Source organism: Anarhichas minor, unplaced genomic scaffold, assembly GCF_050575085.1.
Source record: "Anarhichas minor isolate MPS153535 unplaced genomic scaffold, ASM5057508v1 ptg000025l, whole genome shotgun sequence".
Classification (NCBI taxonomy): Eukaryota; Metazoa; Chordata; class Actinopteri; order Perciformes; family Anarhichadidae; genus Anarhichas; species Anarhichas minor.
In genome coordinates this window covers 2,679,051-2,693,398 of record NW_027466471.1, presented here as the reverse complement: position 1 = coordinate 2,693,398, position 14,348 = coordinate 2,679,051, and the positions used below count along the sequence as shown (strand labels likewise).

At 40.3% G+C, this 14,348-nt stretch overlaps 1 long non-coding RNA gene and 1 pseudogene across 1 annotated transcript; both read right to left on the bottom strand.

Moving 5' to 3' along the window:
- Positions 1-44: 44 nt before the first annotated feature.
- Positions 45-4,857, bottom strand: LOC142957325 (uncharacterized). Its single transcript, XR_012956101.1, has 3 exons — positions 1,639-4,857; positions 1,296-1,456; positions 45-185 (listed from the first exon to the last, which is right to left on the bottom strand). It is a non-coding gene; the product is annotated as an uncharacterized LOC142957325 (long non-coding RNA).
- A 1,867-nt stretch (positions 4,858-6,724) lies between these two features.
- LOC142957666 (uncharacterized) lies at positions 6,725-13,286 on the bottom strand (annotated as a pseudogene).
- Positions 13,287-14,348: the final 1,062 nt, after the last annotated feature.

Here is a 14,348-nt window from a genome sequence, read left to right as displayed (position 1 = left end):
CTGATAAAACCAACCATAAAACAAATTTCAGACAAATGTTTATTTCAATCAGGAGAGAGTTTATTAGAATTTAACAATAATTTACTAAACATGCATGAAATAGGAATAGTGCAAAGTCTTTGGCGATTGGACTCCATCCTGAAGTAGGATAACTGAGGGGTAGTGATGCTGAAGTCAGATAAAGCCTAATCCCCCAAAAGAGATTTATTTTATATGAATAAATAAAATAAATACCTTACCTACTAATGCAGAGAATTCCTAAGCAAAATAGAAAATTAGTCATGAGAGAAAGTTGAAGGGTAGAACTTGTTAGCGTGATATTTTGAGTTGACGTTAAACCAGAGTTAAGAGAAGTCAAGTTAACCAAAGCAAAGGATAGAGTAGGGTCTCGATGGACCGCAGAACAGGATAGTGCGGGTCTAGATAGATCACAGTAAAGAATAGAGAGATTTCAACCGATCCCAGAAATGATAGAGGGGATCTCGATAGACCGCAGGAAAGGATAGGTTGGACTTAAGTTAGACTGCAGACAATGATAGGTTGAAGTCATGTTAGACTGCAGAACAGAATTGTTGGGGGTCACAATGCCTCAGCACGACTTGACAGGTCAAATCAGACTGGGAAAAGAGAAAATTGGGACTGGGAATCCTCCAGCATGCAGACTCTGAGGACGTGGTGGGTCGGCTCCTTGCCGGGGCGGGGTCTTAATTTTAATTTATTTAACTTTAATTTATTAAATTTTAATGTCCATTAAATGTAATTAAATTTCCATAAAACTTAATAAAATTTTCATTAAATTGATTTAATTTAGGCCATGAAATTAAATTTAAATGTAATGTCCATTAATTTAAATTAAATTAAATTAAAAAGTGCACATTAATCAACATTTTAGTTTCCACCTCAATGTTAATGTGCCACCGTTAGCTAAAAAGCAAATTTTCTACCTCATATTAGTACACAGACCAGAGGAAACTATGTGTAAATATATATATATATGTATGTGTACTAATTGTAGAATGTAGTATAAACAACAACGCTGCTGTATTTATGTAGAGATTAGCTGCTACAATGTTAGCTTAGCATAGCACTAATCAAACCAAACTCCATTCAGAAAAAAAAGCTTAAAAGTTGTTTGCTTGTCATCTTCCAGAGAGAAAATATAAAACATGAATTCAGACTTTTAACAAATCAACATCATTACGTCGTTATTTCTGCATATTTTTTATCTGCTTATTGCGATTTAATTAGAGCTAAATCTTCATATGTTTTAGTAAACCAGCTGACTCGTGACTCACCTTCAAGCAGATGTAGCGGGCAGAGTTTCCTCGTACGGAGAGCCGGATGCTTCTGCAGAGTCCTCCAGGACCCAGACCCTCAGGACCAGCTGGCTCTGTGTGTCAGTGCTCCGAGGTCTGCCGGGCCTTCAGACTGGCCTCTTGGGGAAATTAAGCTTCCGCTGAACAACAAAGCAAAAGAAAGTGAACTTATTGTAACTTATATAAATACACATTAAAACTAGCATGCTAAGCTTACTGGCATGCTAATATGGTGCTAAGCTCACTAGCATACTAAGCTAACTAGCACGCCAAGCTAACTAGCGTGACAAAATTATGCAAAGCTAACTAGCATGCTACATACTGTGTGGTTTGGTTGTCCAGGTCCTTCAGGTCTTTTCGTCTCCGTGTGGAGCTCGTCGCAGCTGCTCTTCGTCGTCTTCATCATCGAACCACAGGAGGCCCAGACTCCCAGTGTCCACCACAGCTGGACCCAGACTCCCAGTGTCCACCACAGCTGGACCCAGACTCCCAGTGTCCACCACAGCTGGACCAGTTCAGACCACAACTCCCAGTTCAGTTCATCACAGACTCTTCAACTCCTTTCACTGTTTCAAAACGCTTCTACTGTACATTTTAAGTGACAAAGTACTTTTACTGTGATAGAGTACTTTTACTGTGACAGAGTACTTTAAAAGTGTGGTTTTAGTACTTTTACTGCAACAGAGTACTTTACTGTGACAGACTACTTTAAAAGTGTGGTTTTAGTACTTTTACTGCAACAGAGTACTTTTAAAGATTGGTTTTAGTACTGTGACAGAGTATTTGTACAGTGTGGTACTAGTACTTATAATGTGGTATTTGTACATTTACTGAAGTAAAGGACCTGAATACTTCCTCCATCACTGGTGAAGGAACATTATATATTATTTATATTTTCATACTTTCACTAATACTTTATAAAGTAACTCACGTAACTGCCGTGACTCCTCCCCTGACTCCTCCTCTTCCTCCTCCTCCTCTTCCTCACTCAGAACAACCACCTTGTAGACGCCGAGTTAGGCGGGTTGAAGCTGGGAGGGGAAAAGTTTGATAATTTGACTTGAAAGCGGCTTTTTGATTTGGCGGTTGGCATAAACTGGTTTGTGACTGGATTAGGGTGGCAAATCAGGAAATGGATGAGGATGATGATGTGGCTTGTGATGGCTGGAACACAGTCTCTGGTGGGAGAGGAGGACGAAAGAAGGGAGAGAACAGGCGGGCTGAAGGAAGTTTGAATGGGAGTCATAATAATAAGAGAAGCTTGGAGGGAAACAGTTCTGATGAAGGAAACAGAGTAGTTCGAAGCAAGATTGTGAGGGAGGAATTTAAAATTATCCTTAAATTCAGAAAGGAAGATGAGCATATCGGTCTGAGCCCCATAGCTCTGTCTAGGGAATTGAGAAAGAAGATCGGAGAAGTGGAAATGGCTAAAGTCTTGAGGGACGGAAGCTTATTGATAATATGTAAAGCGGAAGAACAAAAAAACAAAACTATAGAAAGTGTCTGTAAGGAAATGATAAGTGAAAAAAGATCTGTGAGTGAGAATCGACTGACACGAGGAGTGATAACAGGTATTCCTGTAGACGAGGACCTCGAAAAACTCAAACAGAGTGTTTGTGGGGGAGAAGTGAGCAGAATGAAGAGGTTGCTAAGAACAGTTAATGGAGAAAGGGTTGATAGCCTATCTGTTCTTATTGAGTTTCAGGACTCCGTACTTCCTTCCCAGTGAGGCCGTATGTCCCTCCCCCGCTTCGCTGCTACAAATGCCAGAGGTTTAGACATATAGCAGCAGTTTGCAAAAGGAAACAGAGATGTCCCAAGTGTGGAGCGGATCACAGAGTGGAAGAATGTAAGGATAATGTACAGGATAAACAAGTTTTGAGAGTAGAGGCAAGTCTGTCCGAGGAAACCAATACAGCACTGACAGTGTTGATCCTGTTTATTGCATATGTAATAAATTGTACTGACCAAGTCAAACAAAAAAGAGAGAGAATCTAAATAATAGTGAGGGGAGCTGAGAGATTTTTTGGGATAAAAGAAATGTCTTGGGAGCATATTAATAAAAGACTCGGAGAAGATGGGAAGCCAGGAGGCCCAGGGTATAGGACAGTATGATTATACTACAGTGGAACGCAAGAAGTGGACAAGAGTTTAAAGGATTCATTAAAAACCTTAAAAAGAAACCAGAAATCATATGTGTTCAGGAAACCTGGCTTAAACCAGCATTAGACTTTGTCATTAAAGGATATGATAGTATTCACAGAGATAGAGTGGGGGAAATGGAGGAGGGTGTATAATATTTGTAAAACAAGGAATACAGTTTAAAGTTCTGGAGGTAGGAACAGAGCTGGAATATGTGATGATTGAAATTTGGACAAAGAAGGAACGATTACAATTGCAAACTATTACAACCCATGTAAGAAACTTTAAATCAAATTATTGATGAATTAGTTGTACATTTAGAAGGAAAAGTGATATGTTGTGGAGATTTGAATGCTCATAGCACATTATGGGGTAATAGTAACGATGACAATGGAATAGTGATAGAAGAATTAATGGAGATAAAAAACCTAGTTTGCTTAAATAATGGAACTGGAACAAGATTTAACATCAGAACAGGGACAGAGTCGGCAATAGACCTTACTTTACTATCTGATTCATTGGCAGGTGTTAGCTCCTGGGAGCTAATAAGAGGAACAACAGTAGGAAGTGACCATTATCCAATAATGATTGAAATAGGGCAGAGTTTAGAAGAATATGAGACAGAAGGACTACAGAAATGGTCTTTCAGCAGTGCTGACTGGGATACATTTAGAAGGGTTAGTGATCAAGAAATGGAGAAAGTGTGTATTAGTGAAGATGTAGAAAATGTAAATGATTCTATTTGTCAAGCTATTCTAGAGACCGCAAAGCAGTCCATGCAGAAGAAGGGAGGTAAGCATAAGCAGAAGATGGTACCTTGATGGACTAAGGAATGTGATGAAGCTATTAAATCTCAAAATAAAGCTTTCAAAGTATTACAAATTAATCATAGTTTTCAGAACCTTATTGAATATAAAAAGTTGCAAGCAAATGTAAGGAGGATCATAAAAAATACAAAGAAGGAATTTTGGAGGAAATTTTGTAACTCAATAGGAAGAGAGACAAAAATGGATACGGTATGGAAAATGATAAAAAGAATGAATGGGATTAAAAGAGTTTGGGTATCCAGTCCTAAATGATGGTGAAACAGCAGCAGTGAGAGATGCAGAGAAAGAAAAGATGTTGGCAAAAACCTTTGTTCAAATACATAGTTCAGATAATATTAGTGAAGAAGGTAAAAGGGGAAGGGAAACTACAATAGTGGAGAATGAATACTTATTACAGCAAGAGGAAGATACTAATGATCTGCTAAACAAGCCTTTTACAAAAACAGAACTTAGCCGATGTCTCAAGAAAACCAAAACGGCGGCACCAGGCAAAGATCAGATTTGTTATATAATGTTAAGCAATCTAAGTGAATCTTCTAAGGATATATTACGCAAATTATATAATAAAGTTTGGGAGGGTGGAAAATTGCCTCAAAGCTGGAAGGAGGCCATTGTAGTCCTGATACGCAAACCCGGTAAAGATTGTACGAACCCAGGAACTATAGATCAATAGCTTTAACATCAAATATCTGCAAAATAATGGAGAAAATGATAAATGAAAGATTAATATATGATGTAGAAAGTAAAGGATATATATCCAGAGTGGTTTCAGGAAAGGGAGAAGTCCATTAGATCCAGCTTTAAGTTTAGAACATGAAATTAGGAAAGCACAGATAAACAAGGAAAGTGTTGTGGCTGTCTTCTTTGACATAGAGAAAGCATATGATATGATGTGGAGAGAAGGGTTACTAATTCAGACAGAAGTCAGAGAGATGGACAGAGAGTCAGACAAAAAGTCAGAGAGACAGACACTACACTACACATCTCCATCCATAGTGGATTCCCCCAGCAGGCCCTGCCCCGGACAAACTATCTTTTTTATGTTCTCGGTCATCCAAGAGGCAGCTGCTTTCTTCGACCCTCCAGTCTCCTTTACCTCCCAAACGAAATAATATTTTCGGTAACAACAGCTGTGGTCTGTCTTTGGAAAAAAAATGCAGTGTTCTTCCACTTTTCAAGTGTTTCATAAAGTGTGTTTTACACACTCCACATACACTGATTCATGTTCCACAGGCGGACTGAGCATTTATTCTGTATGTCAGTTATTTATGCTGAAGTGTCGTATCTTCATTGAGGAGTTTATGCAAATCAAGCTGTGGCACAAGCAAGCGACTCCTCAAAAAGCAAACAGCCCACTCATCAAAAATCACAAGTGCTAATTGCCCAATTCAGTCGTAAAAATGAATCCTCCAAGGCTGAAATATCAAATGCTGAAGAGCCCCAAAGCCCTCTTTAAATAACTGGAGCATATATTCTCTGAAATTGCTCTGAAAACTTCTTGGACAAGACTGTGGTCTGAATTAGTCACAGTCTAAATTAGGTCACATTTCAAAGCACAATTGCACTACAATCCCTTGTGGGCATCAATGTCGCAATGTGTTTTGAAATCAAATATAAAAATGTTTTATAATTTATTTTCTCTCTAAATATATATACTGTATATATACAGTATATACAGTATATACTAGAGAGCAGTTTCATGCCCCCAGGAAAAGTGGCGGGCTTTGAAGCAACTTTACCTATTGGCCAACCGTTGGAATTACAACCTCAGGGCCTGTCATGTGACGCCATTGGGCCCAAAAAGACATTTCCCCATAGACTTACATTTAAAAAGAGACGCCTGTAAATCAGTGGAAGTAAATCCACTTCCCAGTATGAACACTTGAATAGCCTTTATTTAAAACAGTAGGTCCTAAAAGGTGTAAAATGTACTAACAGCCAAATCCAGACTTATTCTACTTCCTCAGTTCATGTGAATGAGCCCGAGAGCGAGGCTGGACTGATGGCTGGGAGGCGGGGTTAAAGGAAATGCCAGTGCGCTTGCTCTTTGGGCCTATTGATGTGGAAGATCGCTCCAAGATCCGGGATGCAATTTATCTGAATTGTGTACTCTGAGGTCACACTTTTTTTTGCTTGATGCCCCACTGAGCAACTTGCCCCGCCTCCACTGCTGTACCACTTCTCTGTAAACATCCATGGGCAGTTTGCAGGGTAGATAGCTAATTAGCTAGTCAGCTGTCGCACATTGTACCACTGCTAACAAACTGCTGTCTGACGATCTTGTCCATACGCCTGTCAGCTCGGCTGTCAATCAAACACCCGCTCACAGGCATTTCTGATCTTACTCCAAAGAGCTTTTTTTTCTTCCTCTTTTTTGAATTATAAAAATATTATCGATACATTGAAAAAGTGAATGGTTCTTTAAGATATTTCAGCTTATATGTAACTAAAGTATGTTTTAAGTCTTCCACACCCAGTGGCAAGAAGAGAAGAGCTCAGATATCTTTTCAGAGGAAGCTCATGGAATAGCATTTCTCCCCATTCAGACAGAGTTGCAGATATTAGCTACTTACTGTTGTTTTTTGTCTTTTTTTAGTTTTATTCCTTGTTTTAAAGAATAACATTGCGTACAATAATGTGTGTGTGTGAATCCTATTTTATTGTGCCTTTCATAATGGTGCTATCAAACTGGTCCTCTGTTTTCTGAGGGTGCAGTAGGCTACATGTTGAACAGCCACATTGTGTAAACTGACAGCATACTTGAACAGAGCGCAAGAAACTATTTGCTTTGTGTGTTAAACTATAATAAAGGAGTTATGGAGCAACCAAATCTTTGCTAATCAGTTTTGTTTGTATTTCTTTTTTTTCTTCATTGTCATTATTCTTTTGTGCACGTATTCATTTTTCAGCATCACTCTGTCCCATATAGTTTTTTATTATAAGAACTATTAATCACAGCTACTGTTTGCTACAAATGGTTGTATTTATGCGTGTGCGCATCTCTGAATAGTTAAATAATAATTAAAATCCTTATTTTACAAACCTATTGTGCTTAGTTGTGTAATTTTTTATTATAAAATGTAAACTGCACTAACAGTCCCTAAATACCCTGAAAAAACAATAACAACCCATGTCCATTTACAGCACCTTCCATCAGAAGCATAAAATGGGGCAGCACTGACCACTTGTGGCTCAAATCAAACATCGCATTTGTTTTTCTCTGAAGAAGTACGTTAAAGTGAACTATTAGCTGTGACCCATTCTTAGTCTAGAGTTATAGGGGATTCCCCTGTTGACCTGAATGAACCACAACCTCAATATATACGTGCCGACAATGTTTGTTTGTTCTCTAGGTGTACAGTCTCCCACCCTAGAGTCCACTACCAGACGCACCAGAAGACCTGGTTACCTTAAATACTCTGCATTTGTCATTGAGACTTTAACATGTTAGGACAAAGGCATGTAACTAGGTGGAGTAGCTCAAACAACCCAAAGCTCATTGCAGATTCACATCTGTACTATGGTGCACAAAAACCTGTTTTAACTTTAAGAAGGTGTCACCCTGCTACAGTGGCAGAAAACTTCCCAGAGCAACTCTAAACTAAATAACTTACCTTTAGTGAGGTGTGGTTGAACCTGTTTCTCAGTATGGACTCTTCTTTTAAAGAGGTGGTTGGTTTATGCAATAATAAATTACACTGTGATAATGGGCATAGAATAAACTAGTTTATTCAGACATGGTGTAATTATATCTACCATGTATGCAAGGAACATCTCTAATTAAAATGTAAGCCATAGGCATTTTAAATGTAAAATAATTTAAGTTGATATATTTGCTATTAATGGGGGAAAATGTCTCTGCTTTGTGCAGGTCTTTAAGTAGTGCTGTTGGTTGGCGTGAGAAAACCCTTTCATTTATCCAGTTGGATCCAGGATCTTGTCTTAACTGTAATGGGAATTTTTTTCTGGTAGTTTTGTAATTCTAAACATTTTGGCAAAAGGAGCAACTGTCTGTATTGGGAAGCTGTAAGAATACAGCTGCAGGGTCCTCGAGCTGCTAGGTTGAAGGTTTGAGACTGAAATGTAATCAAACCAAGTTATTGGTTGTGACTTATGCATATGGGAAAGTTGTAAAGCCTTTTGTGGCTGCAGGGGAAGCTGTGCCAAAATCTGAAATCATTTACAAGACCGCTGACTCTCAGTGCTGTCTGAGGTAGAGTTGCATTAAGTTATCTAGACTCCAGGTTTTGATGAATCTGTGGAATAAAAAAAAAAAAAAAAGTTCTTGTCCAATCGTCTCCTTTTACCTGAATCAGTAGTAGAATTTCAGAGAGAATGTTCTCAAGTGTATTTTGATGTAATGCATGAACTCTGGATATCTTCAATGCAAAATTCTTTAGTTGGTGCAACAAGTTAGTGTATATTAAAACTATAATTGTTTGTGGAAAATGTGGGTTGACATTAACCCTGTACAAGTGACTTATTTTTTACATCCATGTACAGCAGAATAAAAAAAAAAAAAAAAATTAAAAAAAAGACCCAAGTAGAAAATATCAGATGCAACAAATTGTACAGAAAAAATAAAAAGTAATTTGTATGCCCCTTGTCAGTAGGACAGCTGAAGTAAGAGGTTTGGAGCTCCACATGCTCCGGTAGAGGGACGCTGTAGCCACACCGAGCTGCATACTGCTTAGTGACAGCGTACACACTTGACCCATCTGGAAGACGATTAAGTTGTCTGCTTAAGTGTTCCTAAATGTGAAGCTAAAGAGTCGAGTTGTTCCTCATGTCCCTGGTGAGTCAAGTGCATTGTCCAAATATACATTAGGCTTACACGTACAGAGGAAGTAATATTCAGATGGTGAAAAGTACCAGTAGAAATACTCCACTAAGGGACATTTCCTGCATTGAAAATGCTTCCGTGAAGTTATTAGTTTGTTGTTGCTGACCCTTAAGGTGACGCCATGTTGAACTACTCCAGAGTAATAATTTCTGTAGGGCTTTTGGTTACTTTAGCGATGTGATAATTTGGTTAAGTAGTGCTTCATTTCCCCTATGACAGAGTGGTAAAGCATAACATTTTGTTTCTTTAAAAAAAAAAAAAAATATGTGTGCAGTAACAGGTCTACCTCACTAGCCAGCTTTAATCTTTCACCCAAATCTAATAATCCTTGCAGCTTGTCAATTTACATATTGGTGTTTGACAACTTCCTGTGTCTAAATGCATGTCTGTAGAAGTTGGACAAGTATTTAACAGACAAATAATTTAAGAAAACAGCTTTATTAAATTAAAAAAAAAATTCCATTTAAAAATTACACTTCCTTCAAATTAGGGCAGGATTTACTTTGCTTGGATCCTTGTGCGCCTGTGAAGAGAGGGCAAGACATTAAACATTTTTAACATAGTGACACCATAGCTCGGTAATAGAGGTTTTAAACTCACTTTCTCTTCAACACACTGGCAAGTTTGTGAGAACTAGGAACTTCGATGTAGCGAGGAGAGGGGTGGTCAGCATGCATGCGTGAGACAGCTGGACTAGCAGGTGTGGTTTGAAGCGCTGCAGTGGGCTTGATGGTGAAACTCTGCATATCTACAGCACAGAAAGATGAGAAATGAGCCAAATCCAAAATGAGTGATAACTGTCATTTCCCGACAAGTGAACAAACTACTGTACCTGATATGGGCCGTGCAGTGTGGATGATGCTGCTGATACCAGCTGTGTCAGACTCAAACCTAAATGTTGTGAAGAGGCGATGAAGACTAGCCAGAGGATATGTGCACTGTACCATCACCCTGTAAGAGAGAACAAAAATACCCCTCTTCTTGTGCTGTACAGCATTTCTTTACAATTTAACATTGTATTGCGACACATACCTCTCAACAGCGTCAGAGTGTACCTCACTGCTCCCGTTATAGAAAATCTCATTTTGATAAATCACATTTCCCATGCTGAGCTGAAAAGAAAAAGATGCAAATAGTGACACATCATGACATTTAGATTTGTCATCCGTTTGGTCCAATAGCAACATTTGTTTTAAATCTATAGCAGCAGTACCTCGATGGTGGTTCCACAGGTGTTGATTGGGAAAGAACATAGCCCTGGTGCCGTTCTTCTCTCTGGCTCCACAGAATTTGTCGCCCAGGTTGAATCTTGCAGGAAGTCCTCCGCTTGGGATGGCCAGAGACATGTCGGACACCGCAGTCAACCTCCCTAGAGTCGAACACACTAGAGAAAGAGGTGTTCGAGAATTTTATCAGCTATACAGAGACCCCCACCTGCTCTCAAAGTAAGTAACAGGATGTCCTTACAAATGAGTTCATTAGTAGAGAACGGACAACTCTTGAAAGTTGAGCTCTTGACCTCTGATGTCTCATGATCCCGCATGAGGATCTTGAAGGTGCCAGAGAAGCCCTTCAAAGTAACTCCCTTTAATAAAAAAAAGAAAAGAAAAAAGAAAACCACACTTAGTCATTCGTCACCATTTTCAAGTCAACTAAAGGACACAAGAAGATATGTTTAATGAGTCAACTCACGCTGTACTTGTAGCCATGAGAGAAGAGCGGCACCATTAGCCGCAGACTCTGGCTATCGTTGCTCATGATGTAGCCGTGTTTGGCCGCCAGCTCTGGTGTCAGCAGGTCTGAGCCGATACTGATCTCCCAGAGGGAGTCATAAGGCCGGTGGTCCCGACTGAAGCTGATGCCAGACTTAGAACAGACGGCATCAAAGGCTGGAGGAGCTGTCAAACACAAAACAATGATTACTTTTCTTCATGCACAAGTCGGATTGGTAAAGTCTAAAAATAAAGGTTAGAGACTTACAGACATCAATGAATGCCACGACTGTCGTCAGGTGGTAAAAAGGCTCGTTTTCAGGCAGGATTGTCAGAGTGTAGTTGATGTTCAGCTCATAGTGAAGAACTGCATCGTCAGAGAACTAGGAGAAAAAAAAAATTAAATGATGTCTTGCGCTCACATGACAGTTGCAAGACTTTAAAGTCACTCTTCTTTCAAAAGAACCTTTACCTGCAGCAGGACAACAGAGTCATCAAAAGGCACCTTCAGAATGTAACCAAGAGTGTTGTTGGGGTGAACAACTTTAGTGATATTGTGGCTTCTCGTGTTCATAAATTGAACCGTAAATTCGTCTCCATTCAAATGAACGGCAACCAACTCCATGTCTTCGGGGACGTCTCCGAGGTAGACCGTGAATGAGAGTTCGTCAACAACCGTTTGGTTTTCAGTGAAAACGGGGTGTGGCAGCAGGGGAGTGGACAGAGTCCTTTGGAATCGTACTCTGGTTTCTACGCGATCCTCATCCGCCAGGATTTGCTCCAAGTAGAGATGAAACACATAAATCTCAACGAGATCTCCAAGCACGAAGCTCTGAAACAGACGCAGGGAGAATACTTAGAGAACAGGTAAAACATGCCCACAAATTCTGATGCTTCTGGTTTTAAGTTAGATTTTTATATAGAGTTTAATGTTCTATATTATGCCTTTGTCCACTATGACGACATCTGACCATTACAACAGCTACTCCCAAGTGTCTTCTGACCTGCCTGTATCCTCCTTCAGCAGTTAAGGGGATGCTTATCTGGACTGTGGCATTAATGTTCCCCACAACAAAGTGTCTGTCCTCTGCAACTGGCTGCACCACAAGTTCACCATTGAGACCAATGTTGAGTTGTGTTCCGTGAAGACTCCGGTACCTCGGGAGTTTGCCACACCATGTAGCCGCTGTCATCATAAGATCCTTCATCTGTGGACGTTACACTTTTATTAGAGCTTTGCTCATCTATCAAGGGGAGAATAAGCCACAGCAGAAAATATTGTAATACTGACAGAGCAAGCAGTCACCAGGTTGACCATGAGGACAACCCAGCTTTGTCTGGAGAACAGCATTGCATGGACCTCCTCTACTGGAACGCCATTCACCTGTAGAGAGAGAGACTCATTAAAAACCAGCTTGAACTCAACTTCACAAGACAGATTCATGCATCAGTGGTTTACCTCAGTGCTGAATGATTCAGGTTGCCCGTACGGAGTACGAAATACCAGCCTGCCATCGGTCAAGCCAAACACGTAGCCCTTCTTGCGAGCATCAGAGAGGGCCATGGGCGGCAACTGCTCCTCATTTCTCTGAAACGTCACCTGCCAGTCTGAGGTGGTGGAGCTATGTGCCTGGGAAGGGATTTAAAGTCTTAAAAACAAACAAGGTGACACTTTACTGCACAGAATGAGACATTTTTAAACATACAGGTTTAAGAGCACTCCAGTCATCCTTTACTGTCCGAGCGGGACAGTAAAGGACTCCTCACAGACACCTGGGAAGAAGTCATAATTAGTAAACATCTGAAACCATTAAATGAGGAAAATAGAAAAAGTAAATCAGCTTACCTCCATGTAGTTTTCCTCACAGGTAATCTCTCTGGGAGACCAGGGGAGAGAGGGAGAACAGGTCTTGGTCAAGGCATAGCTGTCCTCCCGTCCTTCACGCGTCACAGTCAGGTTGAAGTTAAACAAGAAGACCTCATCATCCTGAAAGAGTAGAAAACATCTCGTCTGTACAGTAATAGTAAAAACAAACAGTTTCATATGCAAGTTGTACGCACCTTGTTGTCAGTGTGACAGCTGAAGTAAGGGGCTCGGAGCTCCACGTGGCCCAGTAGAGGGAGAAGTCTGACGCTGTAGCCACACTGAGCTGCATACCACCTAGTGATGGCGTACACACCCGTCCCATCTGGAAGACAAATATTACATGAGCAAGGCGGCTTAATATGTCCAGACATGTTCTTATTGAAGTATAGAAAGGATGGATTTCTAAGAGACTAAACTGATTTCATAGATGCATGTGGAGTAAGTTTGGATACAACTCCTCACAGCACATGTTATCCCGTTTCAGACAGTGATGGCCCAGCATGATGAAGCTGTGCAGGACTTACCAACGGCCTCAAAGAGAGGTTCGTCCCCAGTGAAGGAGAGATCAACGGCTATCATGAAGTAACGATCACGACACTCCATATGAAGAGCTCCTGTGTGCACAAACAAAGTGATGGCCAAAATATGGAGGTTCCATTAGTTATTGTGGATCAACAAGCTAAATATTTCAGTTACCTTCGGGGATGCCAGAACATTTTGCAGTGGACCACACAGACAGGAGTAAGGAAACACTGCAAGACAAAAGCACGTGTCTCCTGCATGCAAAAATAAAGCTTAATAGACTATGTTGCCACAAAAAAATACTTACCCAAGGCAGAACCCAAAAGCCATCGCAATGGATGTGTTGGCAGAGTTTATAGCTAGCTGTTAGAAAACTACACCTGCCAACCAACACGCGCTAAGGTGAACCACTTGCTTTGTGTATATCTTGGCCGGGGTGGCACTATGTTTCTGCTGTCTACTGCAACAGCTTTTATAAGTGTCCTCACCCATTAAGGCTGAAAGGCAACCCCATCCTCATCACCTGCAACTGATTGAAAGTGTGCTTGATTGCTAACGAGATACACATGTGGCTGTAAAGACTGAAGGCCTCTGATTGGTTGGTGCAGGAGAAGGCAGCCGCTTGATGCCAGTTTGGCCAGAATATACACCGAGCAAGTGGTTCACTAAAGCTTGTGTTGGTCTTTTTCAGGTCTTCTCATTTAACTTCAACCTTATTGCAACACATGAAGGAAAGGACAGCAATGCTCTGAACAAGACGTGTTCTCCCTCTCTCCCCTGGTCTCCCAGAGAAGTTACCTTTGAGGAAAACTACATGGAGGTAAGCTGGTTTACTTTTTTTTTCTTCCTCTTTACATTTATTTTCATTTTACTCCTGGAATAGTTTCATTCATTTCATGTTTTTTTTCAGCAAGAAGTTGCATGCCCTGAAGAATCCAGCAGGCTCCGGCAATAATATTGACAGGTATATCTTCAATCCCAACTCTTTTGGCTATTTATTTCTCCCTCACCTACTTATGAATGCAGATGTATCCATCTTGTCTTGCAGGGTCACAATACTGTGTACATAACCTCTGGTTGGACTGTTTAACCTCTTTTCAGTGTTTATGTTTGAGTTTG